Consider the following 11,206-nt stretch of genomic DNA (forward strand, 5'->3'; position numbering starts at 1 on the left):
GCTGTTGTTCTGGGATGGATTTGCACGTTTAGCACCAAAGTAAGTTCATCTCTAGGAGAAAAAATGGGTCTCCTTCCTAAGCGGTATGACGGCTGCGTGGTCCCATGGTGTTTATATTTGCATACTATTGTTTGTACAGATGAAGGTGGTACCTTCAAGCGTTTGGAAATTGCTCCCAAGGATGAACCAGACTTGTGGAGGTTTACAATATTTTTTCTGAGGTCTTGCCTGTTTTCTTTTGATTTTCCCATGATGTCAGGCAAAGAGGCACTGAGTTTGAAGCTAGGCCTTGAAATTCCTCCAATTGACTCAAATTATGTAAATTAGCCTCTCAGAAGCTTGTAAATCCATGACATCCATTTTCTGGAATTTTCCAAGCTATTTAAAGGCACAGTCAATTTAGCGTATGTAAACTTCTGACCCACTGGAATAATCTGTCTGCAAACAATTGTTGTAAAAAATTACCTGTGTCGTGCACAAAGTAGATGTCCTAACCGACTTGCCAAAACTATAGTTTGTTAAAACAAGAAATTTGTGGAGTGGTTGAAAAGGGAGTTTTAATGACTCCAACACAAGTGTATGTAAACTTCTGACTTCAACTGTACTATTCCTAGCCTACAATTCCTATTTCCTGCCTTGATTCTAATTGTACAATGTTTTATAGGATTTGTTATTATTTTTGCCTATGTAGAGCTTTGAGAACACTACACAAATTAAATGTTTTTTTATTATTGATTTTGGAGTAGTCTGACTGCGGATGTCTTTTATTTAAAAAAAATGGTAATAGATCAGCTTTATTATTGGAGATAGATTGTGGGTTCTATAAATGTAATTGTCTGCATAATTTCCAATCCCCCATATCTATTTATGATTTATCCCTAACCCTACAACCCCTCCCCTAATTGGAGGCAACTAATGAACAACAATACTTATACTTATAGTATACATTTTACGGATATTTTATTAGTTACCTTTTTGTTTTTAGTCCCACCCTTCAGCTACCCACAACCCTTCCCTTCTATATCGATCTGAAAAACAACTTTCTGTCCTCATAGTTTCTACAGGTTGTAAATGAAGTATTATATTATTGATTGATTGACTGGCTTCTCAAGTCACCAAGCAATGCTATTTGCAGAGTTGGCTCCGGGTAAATGTTGCAATTCTTCAGCCATTCTTGAACCTGCGACCAAAAACAATTTCCTGCCTTGATTCTAAATGTATGATGTTACATATGGACAGTACCAAAACAAGTAAGTGATCTAATGATTCTGTCTCTTCACAGCAAAATCTGCAGAGCTGGGATGGTTGTATCCCACTAAAACATAACTTTCAATTGGTTGCAATTTACATTGAAATGTTTTGAATCCATGTGCCATGAAATCAGCACATCAAATATCTCTTCCTAACTATTTTGCAACATGTGTGGCACAGCTGTCAATTTTTGGATCCTTAAATTAAACTGGTATACTTTTTGATTTATTAAAATGTTCTTTGTCCAATTGTGTACTTTAGCAACCATTACTTACCACCAAGGCATCGGTCAAGACTCCGACAAAAGACCAAAATTGGTTTATCCCTGTTCGAGTCGAGTTTAGTGAAGGGTCAATTGGCTATCTTCTCCTGATATATCAGTAATTTGGTTGACTAAAGATTAAATCTACATTCTGGGATCTGGAAATCTGTAAAATTACCATTTAAATTCTTGAAATAGGTCAACCAATTGATTCGTGAATTCAATAACATACCTTCACCGGACAGTTTATTAGGTACACCCATCTAGTACCGGGTCGTACTCCCTTTGCTTCCAGAACAGCCTGAGTTATCCGGGGTTTTCTACAAGGTGTCGGGAAACGTTCCACGGAGATGTTGGTCCATGCTGATGCAGTAGTTGCAGATTGGACGGCGGTACATTCATGCTGTGAACAGCCTGCTCTATTGGTTTGAGGTCTGGGGACTGTGCTGGCCACTCAAGTAAACTGACCTCGCTGTCATGTTCCAGGCAATGTTTTTCTACTCCTCAGTTGTCCAGTGTTGGTGATCTCATGTGCCCACTGGAGCCACTTCTTTTTAACTGATAGGAGTGGAACCCTGTGTGGTCGTCTGCTGCAATAGCCCATCCGTGACAAGGGTGGTGTACCTAATAAACTGGCCCTGCTTTGGTTAACCTCACTAGGGTATGTGAGACGCTAGTGTCCCACCTCGTCAACAGCCAGTGAAACTGCAGGGCGCCAAATTAAAAACAGAAATCCCATAATTAAAATTCCTCAAACATTACAAGTATTTTACAACATTTTAAAGATACACTTGTTGTAAATCCAGCCACAGTGTTCGATTTCAAAAAGGCTTTATGACGAAAGCATACCAAACAATTATGTTAGGTCAGAGCCAAGTCACAGAAAAACACAGCCATTTTTCCAGCCAAAGAGAGGAGTCACAAAAAGCAGAAATAGAGATAAAATGTATCACTAAACTTAGATGATCTTCATCAGATGACACTCATAGGACTTCATGTTACACAATACATGTATGTTTTGTTCGGTAAAGTTCATATTTATATCCAAAAATCTGAGTTTACATTGGCGCGTTACGTTCAGTAGTTCCAAAACATCCTGTGATTTTGCAGAGTCACATCAATTTACAGAAATACTCATAATAAACACATGCTAAAAGATACAACTGTTATGCATGGAATTTTAGATCCACTTCTCCTTAATGCAACCGCTGTGTCAGATTCTTTTTAAACTTTACGGAAAAATCACACCATGCAATAATCTGAGTACAGCTCTGACACAAAAACAAGCCGTACAGATATCCGCCATGTTGTGGAGTCAACAGAAGTCAGAAATAGCATTATAAATATTCATTTACCTATGATCTTCTTCAGAATGCACTCCCAGGAATCCCAGTTCCACAATAAATGTTTGTTTTGTTCAATTATGTCCAAATACCTCCTTTTTGTTCGCGCGTTTAGCCTAGTAATCCAAAATCATGAGGCGCGAGCAGACAAAGTCAAAAAGTTCCGTTACAGTCCGTAGAAACATGTTAAACAATGGAAAGAATCAATCTTTAGGATGTTTTTATCATTAATGTTCCAACCGGAGAATTCCTTCAATGGAACGCAAGCTAACTCTCACGTGAACGCGGGTGGTCAGCTCATGCCACTCTGGCAGACCTCGGACTCATTCAGCTCCCATTCCCCCCTCCTTCACAGTAGAAGCATCAAACAAGGTTCTAAAGACTGTTGACACCTAGTGGAAGTGCAATATAGACCCCATAGACACTGTATATTCAATAGGCAATGACTTGAAAAACTACAAACCTCAGATTTCCCACTTCCTGGATAGATCTTTTCTCAGGTTTTTGCCTGCCATATGAGTTCTGTTATACTCACAGACATCATTCAGAGTTTTTTTCTATGCATATTCTAGCTTTTATGGCTGAGAAGCAGCTTTTCATCCAAATGCTGCTTCCCTACCCTAGAGAAGTTTTAATCATGTCACATGACCCAGATTTTTTTATTTACCCCCTTTTCTCCTCAATTTCATGGTATCCAATTGGTAGTTAGTCTTTTCTCATCGCTGCAACTCCCGTACGGACTTGTGAGAGGTGAAGATCGAGAGCCGTGCGTCCTCCGAAACAAAAACCAACCAAGCCTCACTGCTTCTTAACACAAATATATACAGTTGAGCCTCACTGCTTCTTAGCCTTTCGTTCCAGTACTCTGCTGCCTGTGACTGGAACGAATTGCAAAAATCGCTGAAGTTGGAGACTTTTATCTCCCTCACCAACTTCAAACATCAGCTATCTGAGCAGCTAACCGATCGCTGCTGCTGTACATAGTCTATTGGTAAATAGCCCACCCATTTTCACCTACCTCATCCCCATACTGTTTTTATTTATTTACTTGCTCTTTTGCACACCAATATCTCTACCTGTACATGACCATCTGATCATTTATCACTCCAGTGTTAATCTGCAAAATTGTAATTATTCGCCTACCTCCTCATGCCTTCTGCACACATTGTATATAGACTCCCCCCTTTGTTTTCTACTGTGTTATTGACTTGTTAATTGTTTATTCCATGTGTAACTCTGTGTTGTCTGCTCACACTGCTATGCTTTATCTTGGCCAGGTCGCAGTTGCAAATGAGAACTTGTTCTCAACTGGCCTACCTGGTTAAATAAAGGTGAAATAAAAAAATAAAAAAATAAAAATGCATGACATGGGTGTCAGTCCTTGCATCTAGAGCATGGTGTACATTTGAGGTGTTACAGCCATCACTCAGGGGAATTCGAGAACGGATTTAATGTCAAAATGCATCAAATGATTGCACCTTCAGTATAGAGAAAAAAATATTGCAAACACAAAGTAAAGGCATTGTTAATCTTGTGGAGAAAAAAATCCCCATTTGAGTGGGAATATAAAATAAATCAAATATCTATTGACTCATAAATTCAACAAAAAGTGATATGAAAACAAAACACGTGCAGGAAAGGTTGTTGATGAGTATGTCTGTTGCTCTGCTCCAAGGGTCCAACAGATGGAGACAATTCATTTATGTAACTGCAACAATGAGATGAGTGGCATTGCCAAGTCATCAAACCAACTATGATGCAACAGAATCTTCTGAAATATGATGCCTTGCCGTTTAGAATGCTGAGCTACAATGGACCAACCTTTTCACTGCACAGTCAGAGGTTTAGTTTATTAGGATTACCATGAACTACTGCACATGCAGCACTCTTCCTGGGGTTCACATAAAACATAAAAATACATGACCAAGTACAGAAGAGTAAGACAATAACATAAGATATTGCATTCAATTCAAAATACAAAGAGTTACATATAGGAAAGACACCAAGAGAAAACAAAAATACTTGACATTTGACACTATTCATATATACAGTACAGTTAAGTGTGTTAATTGGAAAGAGGAGAGACACTTTGATACAAGATGTTTTTTAAAGCTGAACTTGCTTTTTGCCTGTGTAACCTCTTACGGCAAAGCATTCCACGATGACATGGCTCTATGCATTAAATCTGTTTTTGGTTTGGGTACTGTGAAGAAACCCATAGGGGCATGTATGTCTGTTTGAAGTGTATGCAAATATATTATACAAGTGGTTATAACTAGAAAGACTAGAAGAGAAGTAGTAAATTTCTCCTCAACGATGTAAGTTGTGTGTGTTAAGGGCAATGTGTGCTGCTTGTTTTGAGTTTTTCAGAGTAAATAACTCATGGACACTAGAGAAGCTTAACCAAGTCGTTTACAGCTGTAATTCAGACACACAAAAAAACAGTTCACACAAGCACTGATATTTAACCCTTTCTCCTAGGCTTAGTCTCCTCCTCCACAACCTTAATGATATCTCTTCTTTCTCACTTCATCTGACCTGACCTCCACCCAAACTCAAGGCTTTCATGGTTATTGATACCAGATTGTCTCTCTTCTCCTCCCAGAGGATCCCTGATGGCTAACAATAACATATCCTGACACAATGTAAACGTTATACATTACCCCCTCTCTCCTCAGTGACATTGTTAGTTTCTAAGATCTCCACCCGTCTCCCCTTATCAATGCCTGCCACATGTAATCACTTCTCTGCACTCAACACATTCCAAGCTTAGTTGCACCCGCTATATACCTTCCTCCTATTACCCTTAACTTTTGTTGTAGACCCTCAACCTTAGGACTCCATCAGTGACACGAATAAGTAACATTTCATATTCTCAGAACCCAACACCTGACAGTAATCAAGATGGGACAAGATCAAAATCTGAACAACTAGTACAGTTGATCTTTGTGTCAAAACACACATCTTTCATAAGACATACTGTACCTCTCCGCATCTCCACGACTTGACCATAATAACTGGCCATCCAATGTTCCCTTAGATAAATTAATAAGTACGTTTTGAGTCCTTAACTATTTTGAACCCTGGACTTGATTCAATGCAATGACTGGCAGGCACATTTCTTTTTAAAGACATGGTAATTCTACAGAATTTGGAAACCTACTGTAACCCCCCAAACAACAAGCCTGATGTGGCAAGTAATAAACGGCCATTGTGTTTTTAAAAGTGGGACAACTCTCACCCTATTGACATAAATATCTGCACAAATTCCCATTTACCCTTAAGTTGCTTTATCGGTTTGCTTCTACCCTTGAGTATAGATCAAATTATGTAGGTCTATACCAAATTGCTGCTGTAATGTTTTCGTCACATAGCTACAGCACTCATGGATAATAGTTTTAAGAGAAACTATTTTGATTGCACAAATTTAATTAGACAAATGTTTTTAGAGTATATCGTGTTGTAGGCTCCCTAAAACAATGGATAGAGTTAACAGGTAATTTTTATTCAGTATTTTCCCTCTACATGTTAATATACATGACCTTGAACAGCAATCTTCTGTCCACTATACAGATAATGGAACACATATGCTCCCTTGTATGATGTATTTGTACATATTTGAGAGGCCTAAAACAGGACTAAAATATGGCCCCTGACAAACATTAATAGGCTATCTATCACCTTTCCTTACTGTGGTTATAAAATATAATTTATTTATCTGTTATTTTACCAGGTAAGTTGACTGAGAACACATTCTCATTTGCAGCAACAACCTGGGGAATAGTTACAGGGGAGAGGGGGATGAATGAGCCAATTGTAAACTGGGAATTATTAGGTGACCGTGATGGTTTGATTGGGAATAGACACCCAGGACACCAGGGTTAACACCCCTACGATAAGTGCCATGGGATCTTTAATGGCCGCAGAGAGTCAGGACACCCGTTTAATGTCCCATCCGAAAGACGGCACCCTACAAAGGGCAGTGGGATATTATTTAGACCAGAGGAAAGAGTGCCTCCTACTGGCCCTCCAACACCACTTCTAGCAGCATCTGGTCTCCCATCCAGGGACTGACCAGAAGCAAGCCAGCAGTGGTATGCAGGGTGGTATGCTGCTGGAGAAATATATTTAAAGAAACATGATTAGGAAGAACTATCAAACAGTTTAGAAACAATATATTTAGCTAGATAAGCAATTTAAGCCACCAAAGACCTAGGCAGGGCTGGATTTTGAATGACATGGTGAAGAAAAAACAAATCCGTCCAGGACTCAAACCGTAGTTCCTTCGACTTTTCCAAAAAACATTTGGCTAACAAGGTTGGTAGGGGTGGCACTAAGGTCGCTACACTTAGCCCAAAGATGTAGGCCTATAGAATATCAGAAACCTACAGCATGAATGACACACACTTATTTGCTTTCCTTCATGTTTTCCTGTCCACATCCTGCCTTTTTTATTCCAATCTTCTGACAGAAGATCTTTCTCCTATTTCCCGTTTTCGTCCTGTTTTCTTTCTTTGTGGACGTTATTTACATGCCTCACCAGATGAGCCTTCTGAGTGAATCCTTTACCACATACTGAGCAGACATGTTGTTTCTCTCCTGTGTGAGTCCGAATAGAAGCTTTTCCCACAGTCACCACAGCTAAATGGTTTCTCTCCTGTGTGGGTTCGAATATGTTCGGTTAGATCTCCCTTCTGAATGAAGCATTTCCCGCAGTCTCCACAACTAAATGGTTTTTCTCCTGTGTGAGTCCGTACATGGTTGGTGCTGCTTGCGTTTGAAGCTCTTCCCACAGTCACCACAGCTAAATGGTTTCTCTCTTGTCTCTCCTGTATGAGTAATCATGTGCCTGGACAGAACCCCTTTGTATTTGAAGGTCTTGCCACAAATGGGGCAGGGTTTCTCCACGTGACAGAGTCGGACATGGGCTTTCAGTTTACAGGTGGAATTGTAGTGTTTTTTGCAGAATCGGCATTCCCTGGGTCTCATCTTGATGAGAGTCAAATGCCTCTGCAGGTCAGCTTTCAGAGCGAATGTTTCACCACAGTCATGGCAGCATAGTTTTTCTTTTAGATGTGGTGTGGCTGGAGTCATTGTTTTGATTATTTAGGGAGGTCGCATTGCCGAAAGGTTTGAGATCCACTGGTTTAGAGTCACTCTCTCCGTTCTCCACAGTCTGGGTTTTGAGAAGAGTCAAGGACTGAAGTGGATCCTCCTGATCACATTCACTTTTCACACAAGGAGGAGTGCATTTGAACTCTATGATATCAACCTCCATCACTTGAAGCTTCTCTTTCTCCTGACTGGTCCAGAGTTCCTCCTGTTCCTCTTTAATCTGTATGGGCTCTAGATCCTCCTGCCCCCGTCTGGTGCTCCACTCCTGCTCACAGTGCTGCTGCTCAAAGGGAACATCCTCTTCAGAGACAGCGAGTTGCAGGGAGTCTGAAGGGAAGAATGGAGCAGATATTATCTATTCAGCCTTTAGACATCAGGGTTGGGGTCAATTCAGGAAGTAAACAGAAATTCAATTTTCAATTACTTCTCAAACTTGAGAAAAAAGCTGAATTCTTTGTCACTTCTTAGTCATACACACACCCCCAAATCTCCGCTCAACTCAACTTCAAAGTCCACTATCACAAGATTCAGAAACTTCAGGACCCTTCACTTGAACACATTTTTTATGTTACAGCCTTATTCTAAAACTGATTAAATTTCATCAATCTATACACAATTCCCATAATGACAAAGCAAAAACAGGTTTAGAAATGTTAGTAAATTTATGAAAAAAAAAATATATATATATATATACGCACCTTATTTACATAACTATTCAGAACCTCTGCTATGAGACTCGAAATTGAGCTCCGGTACATCCTGTTTCTACAACTTGATTGGAGTCCACCTGTGGTAATTTCAATTGATTGGACATGATTTGGAAAGGCACACACCTGTCTATATAAAAGGTATCACATTTGACAGTGCATGTCAGAGCAAAAACCAAGCCATGAGGTCGAAGGAATTGACCTTAGAGCGCCGAGACAGGATTGTGTCGAGGCACAGATCTGGGGAAGGGCACCACAAAATGTCTTTAGCATTGAAGGTACCCAAGAACACAGTGGCCTCCATCATTCTTAAATGGAAGAGGTTTGGAACCACCAAAAGTCTTCATAGAGCTGGCCGCCCAGCCAAACTGAGCATTCGGGGGAGAAGGGCCTTGGTCAGGGACTTCCTCTGTGGACATCGGAGAACCTTCCAGAAGGACAACCATCTCTGCAGCACTCAACCAATCAGGACTTTATGGTAGAGTGGCCAGACAATAGCCACTCCTCAGTAAAAAGGCACATGACAGCCTGCTTGGAGTTTGCCAAAAGGCACCTAAAGGACTCTCAGACCATGAGAAACAAGATTCTCTGGTCTGATGAAACCAGCGAAGAGCCCGGATCTCAATCCTATTGAGCACATCTGGGACTTGCTGGAACGGAGGGCTAGGGCCATTCCCCCCAGAAATGTCCGGGAACTTGCAGGTGTCTTGGTGGAAGAGTGGGATAACATCTCACAGCAAGAACTGGCAAATCTGGTGCAGTTCATGAGGAGATGCACTGCAGTACTTAATACAGCTGGTGGCCACACCAGATACTGTTACTTTTGATTTTGACCTCCCCTTTGTTCAAAAACACACTATTCCATTTTTGTTAGTCACATGTCTATGGAACTTGTTCAGTTTATGTCTCAGTTGTTGAATCTTGTTATGTTCATACAAATATTTACACATGTTAAGTTTGCTGAAAATAAATGCAGTTGACAGTGAGAGGACATTTCTTCTTTTGCTGAGTTTATTTCCATTGTTAGAGGGGTCAGTTGACCATCTTGTCAATATAATAGCTCATCTTTGGTGAAAGTGATGACCCTTCTGCTTTACCTTTATTTAACTAGACAAGTCAGTTAAGAACAAATTCTTATTTACAATGACGATCTAGGAACAGTGGGTTAACTGCCTTGTTCAGGGGCAGAACGGCAGCTTGGGGATTCGATCTAGCAACCTTGCAGTTACTGGCCCAACAATCTAACCACTAGGCTACCTGCCGCCCCATATACTTTCTCATATTGTTGTGAATGGGCTTCAAGATAACTAAATTAATGAAAATAAGCTGAAGTTATTTTAGATCAAATTATATTTTTTAATTATATTTTTTATGGATGCATTTACTTCTACCAAATGCCTTATGAAAATGTTCAATTGTGTTTTCATATGACCAAAATCTAGACGTTAAGATATTTCAACATGTCCAGGCGATAACCCGAGCTTGGGTCCCAAGTTTCTAAGTCATACCCAACCATCTTTGGTATAGTGTGATCATAGTCATTATTTTAGCGATCCGATAGTAGATGTCCTAAAATATCCCCCAAGCCTGCAGACGAGACCTAAACAGCGCACTTACACTTGATGGTTTTAGGCCAGGCTTTGACAAATATACAGTACCAGTCAAAAGTTTGGACACACCTACACATTCAATGGTTTTTCTTTATTTTGACTATTTTCTGTAATCAATGCAAAGGGTGGCTACTATGAAGAATCTCATATAAAATATAGTTTGATTTGTTGGTTAGTACATGATTCCATAGTTTGTCTTCACTAGTATTCTACAATATCGAAAAACCTGGAAATTAGTAGGTGTGTTCAAACTTTTGACTCGTACTGTATATATAGTATTTGAGTTGAAAGTCTATCCACAAATGTTTAAAAAATGTGATCAAATCGCTCCAGAAGGTATATGGCTGCCGTTTTACAGGCTGCTAACCAATTCGGCGTCTTTTCACATTGTTTCTGATACCGTCTTATGACCGAAAAGAGCTTCTGGTCATAGAAAACAATGTTTAAAAAAAAACACAAAATATCACAATTGGCCAGGAGCTCGTAAAACGGCAACCATCCCCTCCGACACCATTCTCACATTTGAGATCGTGTCTCAATGTCATCAAGGTATGAAATTATTGTTATTTTCAAATACAATCTCTTTTTGGGCTTAGTTGGTCAATGTGCAGTGTAAAAACATGACCGACATAAATTACAGATGTGGTGATTTGTGCTTGTGCACATAATTAGGCCTACATAGCCGACAGTCTAAACTCCACTCCAAGGGTGAAGGAAGTTGACTCCACCAACAGAGGGGAGCAGAGACCAGGCTTTGTGGAATCTAACTGACTACATGATTAGCCCAAGGTCAATACTTCAAAATTGTATAATTATGAAACGCCTGCCTACCTTGTACTTATGTTTGTCCTCTGTAGTTGTGTGCCTTTCTTTGCTAAAATACATACTTTTTCAATAAAGGTTAATCAAATACAACCA

Source organism: Oncorhynchus tshawytscha, linkage group LG02 (assembly GCF_018296145.1).
Source record: "Oncorhynchus tshawytscha isolate Ot180627B linkage group LG02, Otsh_v2.0, whole genome shotgun sequence".
Lineage (NCBI taxonomy): Eukaryota > Metazoa > Chordata > Actinopteri > Salmoniformes > Salmonidae > Oncorhynchus > Oncorhynchus tshawytscha.